This window comes from Aotus nancymaae, unplaced genomic scaffold, assembly GCF_030222135.1.
Source record: "Aotus nancymaae isolate 86718 unplaced genomic scaffold, 86718_ANA_hifiasm-v0.15.2.pri h1tg000021l, whole genome shotgun sequence".
NCBI classification, from domain to species: Eukaryota; Metazoa; Chordata; class Mammalia; order Primates; family Aotidae; genus Aotus; species Aotus nancymaae.
In genome coordinates this window covers 12,227,745-12,251,991 of record NW_026988433.1, presented here as the reverse complement: position 1 = coordinate 12,251,991, position 24,247 = coordinate 12,227,745, and the positions used below count along the sequence as shown (strand labels likewise).

At 40.4% G+C, this 24,247-nt stretch overlaps 1 protein-coding gene and 1 pseudogene across 2 annotated transcripts in view; both read right to left on the bottom strand.

The window, feature by feature from the left end:
- The window catches only part of SPPL3 (signal peptide peptidase like 3), a 139,292-nt gene that overhangs the window by 64,407 nt on the left and 50,638 nt on the right, over nt 1-24,247 (bottom strand). The window lies entirely within an intron of this gene.
- On the bottom strand, nt 1,658-21,173 carry LOC105728537 (mediator of RNA polymerase II transcription subunit 28-like; annotated as a pseudogene).

Genomic DNA, 24,247 nt, shown 5'->3' with positions numbered 1-24,247 from the left:
ACCTGGAGTCCTGCTGTCCTGTCCAGGACTCCAGGAGGGGAAAAAACACCAATAGAAACTGAAACAAAAATGAGATGCCCTGGGTGATTTATGAATTTTCTAATTAATCCTAACAAAATTGGGACATTCATAAAATGAGTATCATAATTTTAAAGTCATACATTGGAAAAGATTATTGTTATTTGGTAGCTATAAAGGGTGCTGGACTCTATCCTCCTCACTTTCTGCCAAGCCTGAGAATGTTTTCAGAGGAAATTCGAAAACTAGCAGGAGTCAAATTCTTGCTTAGAGTTTAAATCACAGTATTTTGGAAGTGTGGGTTTTAAAGATTTTTCCAACTTCTGTTTTCCCCTATACAGGGGGACCACAAACATCCAAACAAAAGTTATCTGAACTTCTGTACATAATAAACATGAGAAATAAGGGAACTAATCCTTTAAAAGCTATCCAAGTAGCCAGACAAAGCTTATCTGAAAGGCCTGTGAGACCAAGAAATACAACTGCTGCCATAATAACAGGAGCAATAATAATGGCGAATACTTTGGGGGCTCTTACTGTGTTGCCAGACATTGTACAAGCTGTTTACATTTTTCTCATTTCATCTTTTCAACATCTCCCTAAGGAACATACTTTTACTATCAGCTCTAGAGATGAGGATACTAAAGCAGAGAGAGATTAACTGATTTGGCCAAGGTCACAGAGCTTCACAGCTTCAAGGAAGAAGAACTAGCATTCCAACCCAGGCATTCTAGATCCAAAGGTCATGCTCTAAACTGTTTTACAACACTCCCTATCTCAACTTGGCTTGTGCCCCCAGCCTCAGCTGGGATCATTAAGTTGTATCATGAATCAAAATGCACCCTCCAAGAGCTAATGGTAAACACTGTAAGTGAACCATTTTCCAGACTGGCCCATAAAAACTAGTTTCAAATAATTTTTTTTTTTTTTGAGACAAGTCTCACTCTGTTGCCCAGGCTGGAGTGCAATGGCGCCATCTCGGCTCACTGCACCCTCCACCTCCCGGGTTCAAGTGATTCTCCTGCCTCAGCCTCCCAAGAAGCTGGGACTACAGGTACACACCTAGCTAATGTTTGTATTTTTAGTAGAGATGGGGTTTTGCCATGTTGGCCAGGCTGGTCTTGAATTCCTGACCTCAAGTGATCTGCCTTTCTCGGCCTCCCAAAGTGTTGAGATTACAGGCATGAGCCATCATGCCCAGTCTAAGTCTCAAAGAATTTAAAAGGATTGATATTATACAAAATATGCTCTTCAACTATAGTGGAATTAAATTAGAAGTCACCTAAAGGAAAATCTGTGAAATCCACAAATATGTGGAAATTAAACACACTTCTAAATAACCCATGGGTCAAATAAGAGATCACATGGAAAATTAGAAAATATCTTGAATGAGTATGAAAACAAAACATATCAAAATATGTGGAAGACAGCTAAAGCAATGTTTATAGAAGCAAATCTACAGTATTAAATCATTGTATTGGAAGATGGAAAAAGGTTTAAAAATCAACTAAGTTTTCACCTTAAACTGGAAAAAAAGAGCAAACTAAACTCAAAGCAAACAGAATGAAGTAATACAGTGCAGAAATCAATGAGACTGAAAACTACAAAATTCCTTTCTGCAGAAATCAATCAGCTAGTTCTAAAATTTGTATGAAGGCAAAGGAAGTAGAATAGCTAAAGCAATTTTGGGGGAAAAAAGTTGGAGGATTCACATTAACTGATTTAAAGACTTACTACTATAAAATATAAAACTACAGTATTTATAGTGCAAATTAGTGAAGAATACACATACTGTTCAACGGAACACAGATTCCAAAAATTCTTAAATTTATAACCAATGAATTTTTTTTTTTTTTTTGAAAAATTGTTATTTATTTGGCAAAAAAGCTTCTGAATTTAATAAAGAAATGGCAATAACTGTTACATACAGTAATTCAAAATCTTTTCACTAAGCACCAAACAGGATAGTTCTCAATCTTTTAATCAAGAAACTCTTTGAAAGAATACCTAAAACCTAATCAGTCTATTTAGGTTTTTAATCAAGAAATATAAAGCTGTCAATCAGAGTTTCTAATTACCATGAGATGATCAGGTTAACAACCTTGAGGTCATAGCATATGAGCTTTTCAAAGCTTTGTTTAATCTATACATCCTAACTGAGGGGATTTGTTGGTGTTAGGCTGGTAATCACAGATGCATTTGCCAGATACCATATATATATACAACAAAAAGATAAAGACTATATGGTCCCTATATATGTAAGGGGAATAATGTCTAATTCTCATTAGCATCATTGAATTAGAGTAGGTAAAAATCCACAATTGTGAGGGGCAGAGAGACTGATACAAAGCTCTAACCCACCAGGGAGAACCTAGCAAGGGCAGCAGAAGAGATCAAAGTCCCATGCCTTGAGGATGCAACAGAACAGGTGCTGGGAGGCTTCAGGGACCAGGCACACGAGAGGATGTCAGTGCATGTGGGAAGGGGCCTTCAAGGCTGAAGAAAATAAAATGAGGCAAGGCACAGAGCCACAGGAGTACTGCCAGTCAGAAGATAGGGAAGCATTTGTTCTGGGTAAAGAGATGTGATCTAATAAGATCTAATAAGAGACTATAAAACTCAGAAAACCTAACCAATAAGAGGCAGAAACAACGCTGGTCTCCATTTCTTAACAGCAACTCAACAGCGAATCCAAGGTTGCCTGCAAAACTAATAAGAGAGCAAAATATCCTTCCAAAGGCAGAGGCGCCACATGCTCTTTGTGGAGGCTCAGTAGCCAATGATCACCCTGCATCCCCTCCACCCTCACCATGACACTCTAGTCCCTTGGAGTCAAATCCACTGGCAACAACCTTCCTTAACGGAAAATGTTTCCCCTCCCAAAATGTAAAACAAAAATGATACATGCAAAAAAAACTCAAAACAGAAATAGACAATCACAGCAAGCTTTAGCCCCTCATAGCTCACCTATACCCCCACTGTCAGACTACTGAAAACAGCGTCTGCCCATTAAACGGATTCATTACTGCAAAATGTAATAAATGTTAGCGTATCACTGTTCCCACTACATCCCTCCTTATCAAAGAAAAAGTAAACACCACATAAAATATAAACATACCCCAAACAGAGGTCAGCATCAACCTAAGGATCCTACTGTAAGATTACTACACTAACCCAAGATAGTTCAATCCTCTTCTGACCTATTTACAAAAAAATCCTCATTCTGAGAGCTCTGGAAACATTACAAATATTGTGTTAGATTCCTCTTCTTGAGGTAGTTTAAAGTCTTAAAACAGAGCAAATTTACATACTTTTCTACTCACCACTGAGGGGTAATTATCATAAGGCCTACAACTAAAATCCCCTTCTCCTAATTCTCAGGCTATTATGCTTTTTTCCTTCATATCAAACCCCAGGAAACACACATAAAAAGATGAAAAAAAGATGAAAAGTCATACAAAAATTTAAAAACAAGCAAAACCACTATAAAAAAGAATCTGTGTCATCACACTCACAGTCAAAACTTTGCTAAAGACAAAAAAAAAATTTACTTGATTTATCCAAGCTACAGACCCTTAAAGTACTCAAGAAAGTAATAGCTTATAAAAATAGTGGAAAATTTTTCAATGGGAGCATAAAACTAAAATGAACTCATTATCTGGCAAAGAATTCTTCCAAAATGTCAAGTCCACAGGAAAAGATGTGTGGCCAACCTCACGCACCAGCCCACTCACAGTCCAAGTGCCTTTGCCCTTTGCTCAGGTTGGCTTCAGAGGTGTAGGGATGTTGGCAGATGCCTGCTCCAGGTAGGCCAAGGAGCCCTGAGGGATGTCGGCTGGCTTTTTGTGCTGCACATTGATGTCCTCCAGCATCTGCTGCCAGTGCCTCAGCTTTGTCAAGTGCTTCTGGACGAGTGCGTCTTTCCGCTGTAATTCATTCCTTAGTTCTGAGACATCCTCTTTGATAACTTGCTCTGGTTTCTGGACAGATAACTGCAATCTTTTTTGTAAGAGAAAACACTGTCTGTCTTGCGATATCCAGAAACTTCTGGATACACTGATCAACACCAGTTCGAATTTCTTCCTGATCAGTGCCACTGACATAGTCCTGACTCACCAAAGATGCAAAGCAAGCCTCGAAAGATGACTCCAACTCGTCCACCAAAGTACTGTTGGAAGGTCGAGGAGCGCCTGGAGCTGCCTGAAGAAGCGAAGCTTGGCCCGGGAGGTCCAGCGGGGGTTGTGGGGGCCCAGGTGGCTGCCCAGAAAACATTCCCCCAGCGGAGCCGCCATGTCTGGAATAATAACCAATGAATTTCTAACAAAAGTGTCAAGAGGAGAAAAACACTTTTTGTTTGTTTCAGAGGTGGATTCTTGCTCTGTTGCTCAGACTGGGGTGCAGTGGCGTGATCACAGCTCACTGCAAGTTCAAACTCCTGGGCTCAAGCGATCATCTGCCTCAGCATCCTGAGTTGCTGGGACTACAGGTGTGTGCCACCACTCCTGGCTAAGATTTTTCCTTTTTATTTTTTGTAGAGATGGGGGTCTCTCTGTGTTGCCCAGGCTGGTCTTGAGCTCCTGGGCTCAACTGATCCTCTTGGCTCAGCCTCCCAAAGTTCTGGGAGTAGAGGCATGAGTTACTGGGCCCAGACTAGGAATAGCTTTTCAACAAATAGTGTTTGAACAACTGGATGTACATATGCAAAACAACCTCATACTGTATGCAAAAACAGATCATAAGCTTAAATGTGAAAGTGAAATCCATAAAGCTTCAATAAAAATTGCTCTTTGGCCGGGCATGGTGGCTCCCAACTGTAATCCCAGTACTCTGGGAGGCCAAAGCAGGCGAATCACTTGAGGTCAGGAGTTCAAGACCAACCTGGCCGACGTGGTGAAACCCTGTCTCTACTAAAAATACAAAAATTAGCTGGGCATGGTGGCACACACCTGCAGTCCCAGTTACTCTGGAGGCTGAGGCAGGGGAACTGCTTGAACCCGGGAGGCGGGGTTGCAGTGAGCTGAGATTGCACCACTACACTCCAGCCTGGGTGACAGAGGGAGACTCTGTCTCAAAAAAACAAACAAAAAAACCCTCTCTTTGAAAGAGACTGTGAAGAAAATGAAAACACAAGACATAGACTGCGAGAAAATTCTGCAAAATATGGATCAAAGGCCGGGTGTGGTGGCTCATGCCTGTAATCCCAGCACTTTGGGAGGCCAAGGGTGATGAGGAATTTAGTTCTAAGCTTCGTCTGGTATAAAACAGAAATAATCCCATTACTTATCTCAGTTTTTTTGAGGGGGATAAACATCACTGCATTCCTTCATTTCAGTCAGAAGTCCTATCAGGCAGACTTCATCATGACCCTAGAAGGAAGCCTGGCCATCATATAGTTCTGCTTACTGTAGCTTGATGGGTATGATAGTTAATTTTATGTATCAACCTGACTGAGCTAAGAAATGCCCAGCTATCTGGTTTTACATTATTTCTGTTTACTGCCTATTTCTGTGTGTGAGAGTGCTTCTGGAGGGGATCAGCAGTGAAGTGGAAACTGAGTTCAGCAGATGATCCTCCCCAGTGTGGGTGGGCATCATCCAATCCACTGAGGGCGTGAACAGAACAAAAAGGCGGAGGAAGGGCACATTCACTCTCTCTGCTTGAACTGAAACATTCATCTTCTGTCCTTGGACATCCCCACTCCTGATTCTTGGACTTTCAGACTCAGATCAGGACTTATACCATTGGCTCTCCTGGCTCTCAGGTCTTTGGACTTGGACTGAATTTCACCACTGGCTTTCCTGGTTCTTTAGCTTGCAGATGGTGGGGCTTCGCAGCCTCTATCACCGCCTGAGCCAATTCCTCTACAAATCTCCTCTTACATACATATCATATATACCCTATTGGTTCTGTTTATCTGGAAAACCCTAATACAATGGGGCCCCCAGCACTCACCCCAAACTAAGCATGTTTCCTTTTACAAAAGGAGAAAATGTCCACTCTTCATAGCTCCTTTAATCAGGTCCCATTCAAACTCTAAAAGAAATTTCTCCAACTTTCTATTTCTATATTTCACTTTGTATGATCACTATTTACGCCACTGCTTATGTGAAGGAGAGGTTAGATACCTTGGGAATTCATGTCTCGGCCACTTGTATCTCTAAAATGGCTTTTCCTTCTTACTGTGGAGTTCTGTCATTTCCACTAATAGCTGTGTGCTTAATAAAAACAAAACATGAATCGCTTCTCTTCTCCCATCTCTTTAAGACCTCTGTTCCCTTGTAGTTCTGTGGTGGTTCCTAATCCTTTTCACAGAGGCTCTCCATTCTCTCCTTTACGTTGTCATTTTAATCTGGGAGTTGAGAAATAATCTGATAATCACCACCCCCTCAACCCACTACCACCAAAGAAGTCACTATGAATTCCCATTGAAAGCCTTTTGTTCTAAAGGGAGAGCCAGTCCTGTTCCTACTGCAGTACTGTCACCTAGAAACCAAAATTCTCAGCTGACGTAACATTTCAGAGCTAATCTAATTCCTAGGAAACTACTCAGCACAGTTCGAAACATAAAAAACCAGCTGCAGCTCTCGCCTTTATATTACCAATCTGAAATCTCAAACTGTAAATTCATAATAGTAATTGTAACTGCTTATTTTTATTGAGCTTTTCATATGTGTGGGGTATTATGCTAAATAAGTGCTTTAACTAAATCAGCTCACTTAATAAAATAACCCTGTGACAAAATTATCATTATTATTTTTTGAGATGGAGTCTCACTCTGTCATCAGGCTGGAGTGCAGTGGCACGATCTCAGCTCACTGCAATGTCCAACTCCTTGGTTCAAGTGATTGTCCGGCCTCAGCCTCCTGAGTAGCTGGGATTACAGGCACGCGCCACCACACCCAGCTAATTTTTTTTTTGTAAAGATGGGGTTTCACCATGTTGGCTAAGATGGTCTCAATCTCCTGACCTCATGATCCACTCACCTCGGAAACACAGGACACCTTATAGATAAACAAGAAGCAATACTTAGGCTGTGTACCATGGAGTATGACATTCAGTTAATCCCCCAAGAATTGTAAGGGACTGGTTTTGCCTTATGTTATTTCTGATTATTAAAAAAAGAGAAAGGAAAATACAGGTGTGCCACCTCTTAAAGAAAATGAGCTATTTGGAATGAGTGAAATTCTTTTTATTTTACCTGGAAATCCTTATATCCAAGGAAGGAACCCAAGGTTGCCCTCACAGCACGTTCAAAGTCCACTATACCATACAGGCGGCCTGTTTCCATACTGCAGCTTAGTATCAGAGACTTCAGTTGAACAGGAAGACTCTTTAAAAGCAGCCAGTGTGTTAGACAAATGTTTTACTGAGCACTTCCAAAGTAAAGAGACTATTTTAGGCACTATATCAGCATTATGGGGATCTGGTGATAACTCACTGCTTCTGAGTCAAGATTACAATCTAAGTAATAAGATATGCATAAAATAACTTTAAATGCACTATAAAGAAAACTAAATTTCAATAAAGAAACATAAGAGCTATAGGAGTTCAGAGGAAGAAAGATTGCTTCCAACGGAGGAGGTCAAATTAGCCTCTTCTGAAGAGGTAAAACTTGAATTATTCTTGAAGAATCTGAAAATGTGAAATCCATCAGAAAGAATAAGATTCAGAAGCAAATGGTATAAGAGGAACGATGGCATAATGACAAAGAAGTGTGGGCCATGTGTTAAGTATTGGAGCTTACTTGGAGCATGGGTACCAGAAAGGGAATAGAGGAAAACAGGGTTGGCCAGAGAGGTTAAATGTGACTCAGGCCTTAAAAAGGAGAGAGCCAGATAGAAAACTAACATAATATTCTAGGAAGAATGTCTGAGTCAAGGCAGAACCAGGAACATTTTAAGAAGCAGAATGGACAGCATTTGGGAATGACTAGTATAAACAGCAAGAGACAGGTAGGAATGAAGCTGTGTAAATGAGAGGATGGTAGCAGATTAATAAAAACATGAAACAAGCCAGGTGCAGTGGCTCACGCCTGTAATTCCAGCCCTCTGGGAAGCTGAAGTGGGAGGGTCACTTGAGGCCAAGAGTTGGAGACCAGTCTGGGCAACATAGTGAGACTCTATCTCTACCTGCCCCCCAAAAAAAGGAAAAAGAGAAAGAAACAAAGGAAGAAAAACAGATCCATATAAAGTAGGGAGAAAAAAGGAGATTTGTTGCGTTTTAAAATGTGTGTGTGTGTGAGAGAGAGTGAGAGTGTGTGTGTGTGTTGAGCTTCAAGTGACAGGAATATTTAAGTGGTGAGATCCATTTTTAATTTATATAACTGAAGTGGGCTGCAAATGTGGGGCTACAGCTCAAAACTGAGATCTCATCTTGACATACACACATGAAGCTGACTGTGAGTCTGCACAGTACTGACCTTTGGAGACTCAGAATAAACATGCAACCAGGATGACACACTTTCACATGTGTTCTACCTTAATCCTGATGAAGCAACCTTGTGAGATAAATATTACCATTTCCTGAAATTATAGTATTTGGCCTGTAAGTTCTTCCTAGTCAAAGAGTTCACAGTTAGAACTAGTTTTATGTTAACCACATCTGCTGAATACAGAAAAAAGGAAACCACCACAGATGGAATTTTAAGTCTTCAGTTCGTAACAGACAACCAAGATAGAATGAGAATCTTTCAGTTCATTTTTACTCCTTGTAGCTGCCTGACCCTTCCGCACAATCATGGGCTAACCAGTTCCAGCCAACTATGCTCCTGGTTAACAAGTGGGCAATGGAGTGGTAAAATGGATCAGTGGTCCATGAAGTCTGTTTGGTTGTACCCAACAGGGGTTGAAGTGGGCTGTGAGTAGGGGTGGTTGAGGGTACTCGGTCCTCTGAAGCACCCTTTGAGAGACTGCCCAGAAGAGAGACAGAGGCCATGAACAGCTTCCACATAAACACCTTCATATTTGGGAGGTGGGAAGCAGAGGAGAACCACGGATGCTGCCAAACAGGAGATGTTAGAAATGTTTGCTAAAACAAAGGCAGGCATTTCCTCTCCCCTGTGGAGGTGATACTCCTTCTGCAATCCTTTTTTTTTTAAGACCGAGTCTCACTCTGTTGCCAGGCTGGAGCGCAGCAGCTCGATCTCAGCTCACTGCAACCTCCACCTCCTGGGTCAAGCTATTCCCCTGCCTCAGCCTCCTGAGTAGCTGGGACTACAGGTGACCACCACCACGCCCGGCTAGTTTTTTTTTTTGTATTTTAATAGAGACGGGGTTTCACTATGTTGGCCAGGATGGTCTCGATCTCCCGACCTCGTGATCTACCTGCCTTGGCCTCCCAAAGTGCTGGGATTACAGGCGTGAGCCACCACGCCCAGCCTCCTTCTGCAATCTTACACTCATTCTCCTTTTCTTTCAGAGTGAACAGAGATCAGCTGTGCTATTTTCACCATTAGTATCAAAACCGGTAAATGAAAGTCCTATATTACTCTAGTTTAACCAAAGCTAAAAATGACCTTTGTGTTTCCCTTTCTGTATTCTTTTCATTAACAATGATAAAACAAGTGTTCATAACTGTGTGCATATAGTAGGTAAAATGTGCCAAAACTATACAATAATCTTTCAAATGCTCACATGAAATCTGATACATCTTATAAAAACTAAGCCTCCAATTAATAATTGAAACATTTCTTAACTATTAAGATAATATTTTAGAGAAGGAAGAGAAACAGTACAAATCTATTTTACGAGGGTGAAAAATGAGGTTAGGCAGCTTAGTCTGTTGTCTGTAACGTTCTCACCTCATTTTGAAACTCTTCTATGTTAATCACCTTGATATTATACTTTAGCTCTCTACATACATCGTATTTGTCCTGTCAGACCACAGTCTCCTGGAAAATAGGAACCCTGTCCTTGTACTGATGTCTAACAATATGCTCCACAGACAGAGAGTGCATGGTAAATGTGAAATCAGTTATCACTCAGAAAGGAAGGCAGGAAAGAAGCTCTTAGCCAAATAACGTAATTCTAAACTCAGGGTGAAAAAATTCATTTTATTTTTGAAACTGCACCTACCCTTAACCATCCTCATGATTTATGAAATATTCTCTAAGCACGCAGCCCTTGCTGAGCAGTAATTCTTTAGTTATCTCTCCTTTCAGAAATCTAGGAAAGCTTATTCGTTACAGTCATAGATGTTATATCTATGTATGTATGTTACACATACAGTTATAGATGATCAAGAATTCTGCCAATGAAGTCTAAGATCTAGCCTCTGACCCACTGTGCTGTCACTCTTACAATACAATGAAGGAAGTTTAACATTTTTACAGTCACAAAAACCTTAAGAGAAAATGTTTTACTGGTTTCATTTCCTCAGTTGAAAAATCCTCTTTTCGCTCTAAAAGATGTCTTCTATGTTGATAGTATCTTGAAAAACAACACCTTTATTCCTTAATGTAAAAAGCTTAATGTAAAGACAGAAATCTGTGTGGCCTCTCCAAGTCAGTATTATAGAATTCTGGCACTACATATACAAGCCCCTGCTATTTTAGGATCACAAGAAACAGCTAGCCTGGGAAAATGAGAGAGGTGAACCATTCCTAACATCTTAACAGCCACTTCAAGCAACCCCTTGTTCTGCAAATACCACAGACCCCTTGGGAATCCTTAGATTTGGTTGATAACTTGAACTCTGGCAACTTGCCTTGCAACAGAACTGTTCTGTCTGAAATGGGCATTAGCAGCAGCAAACTCTGTAACCATATCACATTCTCCTCTGTACTTTTTATGGAATTCAAATAAATTCACATTTCAAAAATGAAGTAAGGTAGCATTTACAACAAATCCAAGCAGACCCATGTGCCATCGTTTCTGTAACTCTGGAGTGTGCGCTCCATGGTCTGCAAAGCTGGCCACTAATAATGCCTCTCATCTCTGTATACATCTGCTACTCCTCCTACCAAGAAGGGGAGTCTATTTCCCCTCCCCTTGAATCTGGGCTATCCTTACAACTTTCTCCAACTAAAAGATTGCTACAGAAAGCAGGCTGTGCCAGTTTCAGGCCTAGATTGAAAAGATATCTAGCAGGTTCCACTTTTGCTTTCTTGGCACCCGAAGCTGGCATGTAAGGAAGTCCAGGCTCTCCTGTTGGAAAGAGGCCCAGCAGAAGACAACTACACGAGAGAGGTTGTGGGGAGGATCATAGACACCTCAACCAAAAGCCAGTACCAAGGCTCTAGGCATGTGAATGAAACCATCTTGAATCCTTCAGTGCTGGCAGAGTCTGGCAGACGCCACATGGGACAAAGACAAAGCATCCCAACTGAGCCCTGCCCGACTGCAGATCCAAAGTATCATGAGCAAATACAACATTTCTGGAAGGACAAAACTTTAAAATGGTAAACAGATTAGTGGCTGCCAGGGCTTAGGGACCACAGTGAGAATGGAGGGTTAGCACTGGGAAGGTGTGGGGTATGCTTACAAAAGGACAACCCAAGGGATTTTAGTGTTAGTTCCGTTCACTATCTTGACTGTGGTGGTGCATACAGAAACATAGGCAGGTGATAAAACTGTACACACCTTAATATGCACACACGAGCATATACGAGCGCAAGTAACAGGGTATCTGAACAACATCAATGGGTTGTATCAATGCTAACATCCTGGTTATGCTGTTTTTTGCAAAATGCTGCCTATTGGGAGAAACAGGCAAAGAGTACATGAGATCTCTCTGCATTATTTTTCTATAACTGCATGTGAACCTATAATTATGTCAATAAAAATTTCAAAATGGTTGCATTAAGCTACTAGGTTTTGAGTTAGTCTGTTTTACAGCAATAGATAATACATAACTGATACAGAGCAGTAATATTTTAATGTAACTTGTTAGCTCAGACTTATAAGAAAAGACTAACTGGCTGTATATCTGATGTTAGTAAGTGCTAGCTATATTATTAATATGGTGCATTATTTTTGCTACTTTATCTGCATTTGACCAAAAGTTCTCAATCACAAGCAATAATTGTCCCTTCAACTGGCTAGAGAGAAATGTGAAGAGACAAAAGGCAGCTATGAAAAATGTTAATATTGTCAAAGACATATTTTCCTCACATTTGAACAACTCTGAAATTGAAGCACATTTTATAACTGCATTTTCTTCTTAATGGCACAAAAATATGTTAAATCAACAATCTTCAATTAGCTGAAAAACATGATATTAAAATCTTAGTTCTTCCTGATCCAAACTGGCATTTAGCTGCATTTCAAGGCATAAAAGATTTCTGAATTTTCTATAATGCCTTTTAGCACCATATTTGTACTTACTCTTCACATCATACAGCAACCTTCTATTTATTATCAGACGGGAATGTGATTCCTAGAAGTCAATATATAACTTCAACTACCACAATTTTTTAGGCAATTAAAAACACTCACCTAAAATGGAAAAAACAAAAACTACAATATGGTAGAGACTGCAAACTTCCTTTCTACATTTATTCTCCCTCTCCTTTTTGGTAAAATAATCCTTTTTAAAATAATACATTTCCAACCTTTCCTGCAGCTATTTTATACAAACACACACACACATACGTGTACATGCACACACGACTAGGGCCTAAATTCTGACAATATCACAATGGTATAGCCTCTACTATCTAGGACTTACAATAAAGATTCCTTAAAGGAAAGCAGGTCCTTCTCCCTTGAATATAGCAATGACAGATGGAGCTCAATCAGTCTCCTTGAACCATGGGGGAACACATTAAGAATAGTGTTTTAGTAGGCTAGAAGAAGCGTAGATCCCTAATGACAATGAGGCATGGCACTATACCAGTATACCTACTTCTAGCCACATTTTAGATGAGAGAAATGAACTACTTTGTTTAAACCACCGTTATCCTGAGTTTGTATTACACATAGTTAAAACTAATCCTAACTAATACATATGGCTTCTAACAGAGTTATATAAAATGTATTCCATGGAATCTTTAGTTTTTCCAAAATATCCTTTTCTTGGGGAAGAGTGCCATAGTTTAATTAGCATCAGCAGGGAAAACACCATGTTATCTATTAAAACCTATATTCCTTGGTCTACAAAATTACTTCTCCACCACCATTAGAAACTCTCAAAAATAAAAAGACAAACTTACAATTCCTTCTAGGGATGCTGCATACAATGTTCCTTAGGTTATTTAGATGTTTCTGAATGTGATTTTAAAAGCCTACCCTTTCACGAATTCTATATTCCAGTATCATAAACTCCTTGTAAGACCTAATATATAAGTTGACTAGTTTGCTAGATTTTAGAGAAAGAATAGGAATAAGACTTCGTTAACAATTTAAGACTGACTAGGAGAAAGGATTTCAGACCTTTTTACAATTTACACAAGAGGAAAGTATACTAATCAGGCTGGGCGCAGTGGCTCAGGCCTGTAATCCCAGCACTTTGGGGGTGGATCATCTGAGGTCAGGAGTTCAAGACCAGCCTAAGCAACATGTTGAAAACCTGTCTCTACTAGAAATACAAAAAATAATTAGCCAGGCATGGTGGTGCAGGCCTGTAATCCCAGCTACTTGGGAGGCTGAGGCAGGAGATTGGATTCAGGAGGCTGAGGTTGTAGTGAGCTGAGATGGCACCACTGCACTCCAGCCTGGGCAAGAGAGTGAGACTCGGTCTCAAAAAAAAAAAAAAAGAGGGGAGAGGCTGAGGCAGGAGAATTGCTTGAACCTGGGAAGCAGAGGCTGTAGTGAGCCGAGATCACGCCATTGCACTCCAGCCTGGACAACAAGAGTGAAACTCCATCTCGGAAGAAAAAAGTTAAAAAAAAATTACTAAGCAATTTAGCAAATGTCTTCAGACATTGAGATAAAAGGCACCGAACACAGTACTATTATGGTTGCTTTCTCAGAAGTAGCAGTAAATAAAAAATTTATTAATTTAGTTTGAACATTATTAGTGGTTTAAATCAGATTATTAAAATATGCCTGTAATCCCAGCTACTTGGTAGGCTAAGGTTGAAGTTTCGCTTGAGCCCAGGAGTTCAAGGCTGCAATGAACCGTGATTACATCACTGCACTCCAGCCTGGGTGACAGAGTGAAATCCTGTCTCAGGGTAAATAAACACATAATAAAAATGTAAAAAGTTAAAAGTACCCCATTATACTCTTCTATAATCCTCATTTACTAAGGAGAAATCTGCTTCTGTCACACATAATTTTCCATACCTTTATTCCTATAATTCATATAGCTATGGAGATTATCATTCCCAATTCCTCACTCATTAGAAGGACACACCCATGTTTACTGCTGTGTGACTTTGCAATGTGTCCCACTGTGGAAACAGCATATTCCCTGGGCCCAGGGATACAGGGCTTGGCCATATTATTTACTTTGGCCAATAAAATTAGGAGGAAGTATCGGTGTGTCAGTTCAAGCTGCAGTCTTAAGGGACACTGCATGTTTCTACTCATCCCTCTTATACTCCAGGGATTCTGTATAAGAGCATACTTGCCCAGATAGCCACTGCCTCTCAGCCTACATTCCAGAATAAAAATTTACAAAATAGACCTGAACCTGGCCAGAAGTTTTACGCCCAGCCTGGCCCAGCTGAGCAAAGCCTGCATCAGTGGATCTGTACCAAACTACAGACCCGTAAGAATGAAAATAAATTGTTGTTGCTTATAATTCACTGAGATTTTGAGGTTATACAGCAGAAAAATATTAAGACCAGCAGTGATACAGGGAGAGTTACTAAACTGGATAATTCATATGGTACATATAGTAAGTAGAAACTCAATGCCTATCTGCATTCTTCTCACTGATGCCCATAGGAGAATGTTTAAGCTACTCTTATTTACTCTTTTGCCCTGTTACTTATTAGAATTAGCTGGATGAGACACAGAGATACTGCATCAGACAAAACTCAGGTTGCACTAAAAACCCAATCCTTTTATCAATCAAGGGACTATTACCAAGCAAAAATAAAACATTCTTAACGACGACAGTTATCTCTAGTACTAAAACTCAGACACCACGATAACAGCCCACACTTACTACTTAAACAAAGGAACTGTCTTAAACAAAGCTATAAAATGCTTTACCAAAACAAGTAAGAATAAAATGATGCAGACATATAAAGGATTGCTATGAAAGGCCAGAAAAAAAATTGGTCTCCTGAAAGATGAGCTATCTGAATTCACTAAGTTATCAGATATAGGCTTGAGTGCAGTGAATGCATATTTATTTTTTCCTTAGCAGCTCTATAGAAGGAGAGGTGTGACTCTATAGTGGACCCATGTTGGGTATTTGTCCAGCATACATTCTTCCTTCCTCTCCTAGGAGAACCCTGATTTGCACTGTACTCACTCCCAGCACCAGCTTATCCCAAGCTGTGACCAAAAATGAGCACACAGCCAAGGCAGATCAATCAGGGCCAAGAAGATCTGATTCAGGGACTTCTGTTTAAGCCAACCAGGGAATGCTGTTCTGGTCAGTGTGGAGGATCAAGTCCTGGCTGAAGCCAGTCTTACCTGGATTTTTCAGTTCCTGTATTAGAAAAACTTCTTTATCATTTAAGCCATTTGTGATTTTTGTTCTGTAATTTGCATCCAAACATTCAACAGATAAAATTTTTAGAGCAATCAAGGAGCACATGTGAAATTAGAATTAGAGGTATTGCCAAGGTACCTATTGGTATCTATAATAGTTACCATTCCAAGAGAGTGGTAAGACTCAAAAAACCTGACAAGCTTTACTGAACTCATCTGAAATTTAAGTCTTTTTCTTTAAATAATCAAAGGTGGGAAATAGCATAGTAGAATCCCTAACTCTGAGGCTAAATGATTTTTTTCAGTATGTATGTACACGGGCAACACACTCCTTCACTGATACAGACTATAAAACAGTGTACTCACTTTGGAAAACAGTTCAGCTCCTCAAATTGTTAAACACAGAGTTACTGTATGACCCAGCAATTCCACTCCTAGGTATACAGTCAAGAGAACTGAAAACACATGGTCACATATACAAAAAAAACATGAACACAAATGTTCAAAGCAGCAGTACCCATGATAACCCAAAAGCAGAAATAACCCAAATGTCCACCACTGAGAAACAGATTGGAAATTCTGAGAAACAGATAAACAAATTGTGCTATATCCACGCAAAGGAATATTTTGGGCCATAAAAAGGTGTAAAATATGGCTGGGTGCGGTAGCTCACGCCTCTAATCCCAACGCTTTGAAGGCCGAGGTGGGTGGATTACAAGGTCAGGAGTTTAATATCAGCCTGGCCAAGATGGTAAAACTCCATTTCTACTAAAAATACAAAAATTAGCTGGATGTGGTGGCAGGCGCCTGTAATTCCAGCTACTCAGGAGGCTGAGGCAGGAGAATCGCTTGAAGCTGAGAGGCAGAGGCTGCAGTGAGCCAAGATCGTGCCACTGCACTCCAGCCTAGGCAACAGAGTAAGACTCTGTCTCAAAAAACAAACAACAACAAAAAACCCATAAAGAAGTAAAATTACTAATACTTGGTTGACATGGATGAACCCTGAAAACATGAAAGCTAAGTTAAAGGAGTCAGACGTAAAAGGCCATATAATGGATGATTCCATTTATGTGAAATATCCAGAATAGGCAAGTAGATTAATAGTTACTTAGGGCTGAGCTGGGGAAATAGGGGAACAGAAAATGAATGTTTGTGTGTACGAGTTTCTCTTTGAGGGGGATAAAAATTAGTGATGGTTGTACAAACACAGAATTATGGCCAGATGTGGTGGCAGCACTTTGGGAGGCCGAGGCAGGTGGATTGCTTGAGCTCAGGAGTTCAAGACCAGCCTGGGCAACATGGACAAACCCCGTCTCTACAAAAAATATAAAAATAGTTGGGCACGGTGGTGTGTACCTGTAGTCCCAAGTTATTTGGGGTGCTGAGGTGGAATGATGGCTTGAGCTGGGAGGCAGAGGTTGCAGTAAGCCAAGACTGTGGCACTATGCTCCACAGTCTGGGTGACAGAGTGAGACTCCATTTCAAAAATAAATAAATAAATAAAAACCACAGAATTCTATATTATGAAGGGATGAACTTTACGGTCCATGAAAAACTTACTAAAAAAAGAAAAAGGCTGGGCACAGTGGCTCACACCTATAATCCCAGTACTTGGGAAGCCAAGGTGGGCCGATCACCTGAGGTCGGGAGTTTGAAACCAGTTTGACCAACATAGAGAAACTACCTCTCTACTATAAATACAACAGTAGCCAGGTGTGGTGGCACATGCCTATAATCCCAGCTACTAGGGAGGCTGAGGCAGGAGAATCGCTTGAACCCGGGAGGCAGAGGTTGCGGTCAGACAAGACTGCACCATTGCACTCCAGCCTGGGTAACAAGAGCGAAACTCCGTCTAAAAAAAAGAAAAAAAAGAAACCATGAGATATACAATGCTTTCAAGTATTAAAATCTTTATTATTCATCATTTTTCTTTGCTAGAGTACTTTTAGGTGAAAAAAAGTTTTATATCTATCTATCTATCTATATATATATCTCATATATACAAAAATTTTATATATATACATATATATGCAAAACATCTGGATTGTCTCCCCATTCCAACTCAGTTTTTCATTATAGTTCCCTGAAACCTTCATGTTATGGAAGTATGATAAATAAAAAACCAAGCTGCATTTATTTTCTGAAAAAGGGTGGAAAGAGAAATTGCCTCAGTTTGTTCATTCATATGAATTAGGTTAAATTACTTGACTGTGTAAGTCAGAAGTTCTGGAATATGAAACAAAATGTATTAATTGGGCAAGTCCCAGTATACAATTAGCCCAATGTTACAAAAACAAGTATCCCTTGTTATCTAAATTTATTCAGTTTCTGAGTTTGGAAAGTGAAAGGTCAGACACAGTGATAACTGAATTTCTTTTGGTCAGAGAGGCTCAATATCTGACAAGCTAGCAATTACTTCTTTCTTCAAAACAAAATAAGCATCAATATAACATAGCTTTCTGCTTTCACCACTAATCAACAGCCCGAGTCACAGGATTATTAGCTTGTATATTTAAATGTGCACCTGTACTATCAGGCATTTCAGGTAAAATTTAACACTAAATAAACTATTACATCTAAAACTTCTATCATGCTCCAATATTTCTTGCTATCTGGAATAGTAAACTTGAGGATCTGTAGGCTGAATTGATTTAGATCACGAATACAGACTGTGTATAGTATTCCAGGTAGAAAATAAAGTTTAAAATTGTGATGGTAAGAGGGCTCAAAATTTGTAATTGTGGCCCAGAATCACACATAGGAAGTTGATATTTTTTAGGTAGAGAAAAAAGGGAACACAGTCATAAACATCCTCTGAAGGTGTATTTGATTCATAAAAGTAATGATAGCAACAAGCACCACAAAGTTAAAGACATCTACAGACAAGTATTACAAACTTGTTCCTCAACCTAAGATAACAGCAGAACATTATACTATACACTAAGAGGCTACAGATATGGGGATTATAAAATGTTCCCACAAAAAAATGGTCCTGAAGAAATTATTTTTCAATAATAGTGGAAAAGGAAAAACTAGTCCATCTGGGCTGCTATAACAAAATGCCTTAGACTGGGTAATTATAAACAACAGAAATATATTTCTTCCAGCTCTAGAGACAGGAAAGTCCAAGATCCAGGTGCCGGTAGATTCTGTGTCTGTGAAGACTCACTCTGCTTCATTGATGGCAGCTTTTCAGTGCGTCCTCATATGGTGGAATGGGCTAACAAGCTCTTTTGGGCCTCTTTTACAAGGACACTAATCCCATTAATGAGGGCTCCATCCTCATCACTTAATCACTTACCAAAGGCCTCCATCTCCTACCACCGCTGCCACACTGGGGATCAGGTTTCGACATATGAATTGGGTGGGTGGAGGGAGGGAGACATTCAGACCACAGCACAGAGTACAGCAGACAGAAGCCTTAACAAACATTCACAGTTAATAGAAAAAAATGCCAAGGGGGCACTTTTTAAAATGCAGAAGGAACTGCTGATTGCTGATTGATTGGTGACTTAGAAAGTGGAGGAGGCTGGAGGCAACACCACACATCTACAACCATCTGATCTTTGACAAACCTGAGAAAAACAAGCAATAGGGAAAGGATTTCCTGTTTAATAAATGGTGTTGGGATAACTGGCTAGCCATGTGCAGAAAACAGAAACTGGACCCCTTCCTGACATCTTACACTAAAATTAACTCCAGATGAATTAAAGACTTAAACATAAGACATAACACCATAAAAACCCTAGAAGAAAACCTAGGCAAAACCATTCAGGACATAGGCATAGGCAAGGACTTCATGACCAAAACACCAAAAGCATTGGCAACAAAAGCCAAAATAGACAAATGGGATCTAATTAAATTCCAGAGCTTCTGTACAGCAAAGAAACAATCATTAGAGTGAACCAGCAACCAACAGAAGGGGAAAAATTTTTTGCAACCTACCCATCTGACAAAGGGCTAATTAATATCCAGAATCTACAAAGAACTAAAGCAGATTTACAAGAAAAAAACAAACAAACTCATTCAAAAGTGGGTGAAGGGCATGAACGGACACTTTTCAAAAGTAGACATGTATGAGGCCAACAAACATACGAAAAAAAGCTCATCATCACTGGTCATTAGAGAAATACAAATCAAAACCACATTGAGATACTCTCATGCCAGTTAGAATGGTGATCGTTAAAAAATCTGGAGACAACAGATGCTGGAGAGGATGTGGAGAAATAGGAACACTTTTACACTGCTGGTGGCAATGCAAATTAGTTCAACCATTGTAGAAGACAGTGTGGTGATTCCTCAAGGACCTAGAAATAGAAATTCCATTTGACTCAGCAATCCCATTACTGGGTATATATCCAAAGGATTATAAATCGTTCTATTATAAAGACACATGCATACATATGTTCATTGTGGCACTGTTTACAATAGTAAAGACCTGGAACCAACCCAGATGCCCATCGATGACAGACTGGACAAGGAAAATGTGACACATGTACACCATGGAATACTACGCAGCCATAAAAAACAATGAGTTTGTGTCCTTTGTAGGGACAGGGATGAATCTGGAAACCATCATTCTCAGCAAACTGACACAAGAACAGAAAATCAACCACCACATGTTCTCACTCATAGGTGGGTATTGAACAATGAGAACACACGGACACAGGGAGGGGAGCATCAGACACTGGGGTCTGTTGGTGGGGGGACTAGGGGAGGGACAGCAGGGGGTTGGGAGGTTGGGGAAGGATAACATGGGGAGAATTGCCAGATATAGGTGACAGGGGGATGGAGGCAGCGAACCACATTGCCACGTATGTACCTATGCAACAATCCTGCGTGATCTGCACATGTACCCCAGAACCTAAAGTACAATAAAATAAAAATAAAAATCATGTTTATTGCCACACACACACACACACACACAAAGAAAGAAAGAAAGAAAGTGGAGGAGGCAGTACACATACAAAACAACAACTTTGGGCCGGGCGTGGTGACTCAAGCCTGTAATTCCAACACTTTGGGAGGCCGAGGCGGGTGGATCACGAGGTCAAGAAATCGAGACCATCCTGGTCAACATGGTGAAACCCCGTCTCTACTAAAAATACAAAAAATTAGCTGGATATGGAGGCACGTGCCTGTAATCCCAGCTACTCGGGAGGCTGAGGCAGGAGAATTGCCTGAACCCGGGAGGCGGAGGTTGCGGTGAGCCGAGATCGCGCCATTGCACTCCAGCCTGGGTAACAAGAGTAAAACTCCGTCTCAAAAAAAAAAAAAAAAAAAAAAAAACAACTTTTTTTTTTTTTTTTTGAGACGAAGTCTCACTTTGTACCCCAGGTTAATATATTTCAACCTAGGAGTTGAAACACCAGGAGGACAGCATCTCAGAGCTCGTCCTTGGCCAGCATCTTCATGAACTCCTCGCAGGCTTTGATCATGTGCTGTCATTGCTATGCACTACGAAAATCAGACCTGTGTGTTCTGGAAGTAGTGGCACCACAGAGGCCAGATCTTGTCCCGGCCGCCCACGCCCCACACAGTGAAGCTGATGTTCTTGTACTCCACGGTTTCCACGTTGAAGCCTATGGTGGGAATGGTGGTCACCATCTCGCCTAGCTTAAGCCTGTACTAGACTGTGGTCTTCCCTTTAGGATCCAGGCCCACCACGAGGATGCGCATTTCTTTTTTGCCAAAAAGGCCTTTGAAGAGGTTGGCAAAGATGTTCCCCATGCTTGTGGATAGGTGTAAGGACCCTGGTCAGGGATACCTCAGTGGCTGCTGCTCCGAGCCAGGCACTGGTTTTGCTCCCACCATGGCTGGCTCTTTCTTTTTACTCAGACAGCAGCTTAAATGTCACCTTCTCAAACTGGCATTTTCTGCCTACCTCATTTCAGAGCCACCCCAATTACTGTTTTAATTGTCTGCCTGGAATTCATTATCAATATTTTTCTTTCTTTTTTTTTTTTTTGAGACACAGTCTTGCTCTGATGCCCATGCTGGAGTGCGGTGGTGTTATCTTGCTCACTGCAGCCTCTACCTCCCAGGTTCAAGCAATTCTCCTGCCTTAAACCCAAAGTAGCTAGGACCACAGGTGCATGCCACCACGCCTGGCTAATTTTTGTATTTTTAGTAGAGACGGGGTTTCACTGTGTTACCCAGGCTGGTCTCAAAGTCCTGTCATTATCAATGTTTTTCTTAAGGTTAGCTCCATGAGAGCAGCGGCCCTGATGCCTCGATTACTGCTAGAACAGTGCCTGGCACATACATAAGAGCTCAGTAAATATTTTAAGTGACTGGATAATTGAAAAGTAGGGACATTCCAAGAGTATCAATAAAATAATTTTCTACATAAATTCATTTCAAACACATGCACAGAAATGACCTATTTGTTTACCATGGCAATTTTATCAAAAATAGATGCTGGGCTCTTTAATCAGATTTTCAATTATATTAAAAGCAATGGAATTTTATTGTCTTAAACTGATAAAATAACTGACAGTGTCTGGTTTACTCGCAGAGCTGCTAGCTATTTCCATTTAAAATAGTTACCTTAGAATTTTAAAGCCTAAACATGTTTTATTCTATAAAAGTTACGGAGAGTAAAACAGAAAGAGTGGAAAGAAAAGTCTCAAAATTGCAGTTTTAAAAACTTGCAACAAATTAGATAAAATATCTTAGGAAAAATAAAGCTCTCAAGAAAAATCACTTTTTTTAAAACAAAATAATGGCTTGCAGAAAGCTGGCAAAATGGAATGGCAGTAGTCAGGTTTTGGGCATTTAGCTGAGCCATTTATAAAGTTTCTAAACTGGTTTCACAGAAATTCTTGGAATAAATTCCTTATTTTTGTTTGCCAGATCGAGGGCAGGAAGAAAACACCCAACAGAGTTCATGTGGGTGGGAGTGTGAAGGCTTCTCTCAGGCCTTCATCTGGGTGTTTATATTGTGACAGCAAACTCTGTGTTTAAGCTTGTGCAGTAATTAAGTAGTATGTTTATTATAACTAAATCTCAACAGACTTTTCTAAGATTACTACTCAGGCTCAAGAAGTAAAATAGAATTCTAACTTATAAACAAAGTTTTATGTTACTGAATACCTGCACCGATAGCCTCAAACTTCATCATGCACAGAACCAAACATAAGGAAAAGAGAAAAGGAAATTCAAACAAAATAAACCAGAAGAAAGGGAGATGTAACAACAATTTCAACACTAATTAGAAAAAAAAAGAAAAGAAGAATTTAGTGTCTCTTTGGGGAGGCTGGAAATAGGAATTCAGTTTATTTTTATTTATTTTTTCTTATTTATTTATTTTTAAGACAGGGTCTCACTCTGTCTCCCAGTACCCAGGCTTGAGTTCAGTCGTAAGATCTTGGCTCACTGCAACCTCTGCCTCCCAGGTTCAAGCGATTCTCCTGCCTCAGCCTCCTGAGTAGCTGGATTACAGGCACCCACCACCATGCCTGGCTAATTTTTTATTTTTTGTAGAGAAGAGGTTTTACCATGTTGCCCAGTCTGGTCTAGAACTCCTGAGCTCAAAGCGATCCACCCACCTCAGCTTCCCAAAGTGCTGGGATTACAATGTCAAGCCACCATGTTTGGCCTTATATTTTATTTTTTTAAGTAGAGGCGACGTCTTACTCTGTTGCCCACGATGGTTTCAAACTCCTGAGCTCAAATGATCCTCCCACTTCGGCTTCCCAAAGTGCTAGGATTACAGGTGTGAGCCACCATACCCAGTCTCAGTTTATTTTTAAGGTAACCATTAAACTACTTTGAATCTAGTAAAAAGAGAGCTAATATTCATAATTAATATTCCATAGCAGAGAACTCTCTTTCTGTTCTCCTGTACCCAGGTACCATAATCATCCTGGGTGTGTCCTCTGGCTTTCAAAATGCCACACTGAATCTGAACTGTGTTCATTTTAACTACTGAGATAAAGGAGATAATCACAGGTTTGGGGAGAGGGTAATTTTGATATAGGGTTGAATGTCTGGTGACAGAAAAAGAGAAGTAAGGCATTATGTAAAACTTAAAACAGGCCAGGTGTGGTGGCTCACGCCTATAATCCCAGCATTCTGGGAGGCCAAGACAGGTGGATCACCTGAGGTCAGGAGTTCAAGAACAGCCTGGCCAACATGGTGAAACCCCATCTCTACTTAAAAAAAAAAAATACAAAAATTAGCCAGGTGTGGTGGCGGGAGCCTGTAATCCCAGCTACTCAGGAGGCTGAAGCAGGAGAATCACTTGAACCTGAGAGCCAGAGGTTGTAGTGAGCAGAGACTGTGCCACTGCACTCCAGCCTGAGTGACAGAGCGATAATCCATCTCAAAGACAAACAAACAAAAAACTTAAAACAAAATCTAGTCTTGTTGTTCATGAACACTGGTGCGAGATGAGAAGGTGATACATGTGCACAAGTAAGAGCAGATTCTGACCTGCACTACTTACCAGCTTCTGATGAACTGAGCAGCAGAATCTATTAAAGGGAAAGAAAATTCACCAGCACCGCCCTGACAGAATCTCAAGGCTGCTCTAGTTGGTACTGTAAGCAAAGTTGTACTTGCAGTGTTGTGCTCCAACAGTCACTTTCTAGTGGACCAGGATCAGGACATTATCTCCAGGAGTCAGAGGAAAGGTCAAACCACAGCCATAAGATCGCACTGAGGACCACAGGGATGGC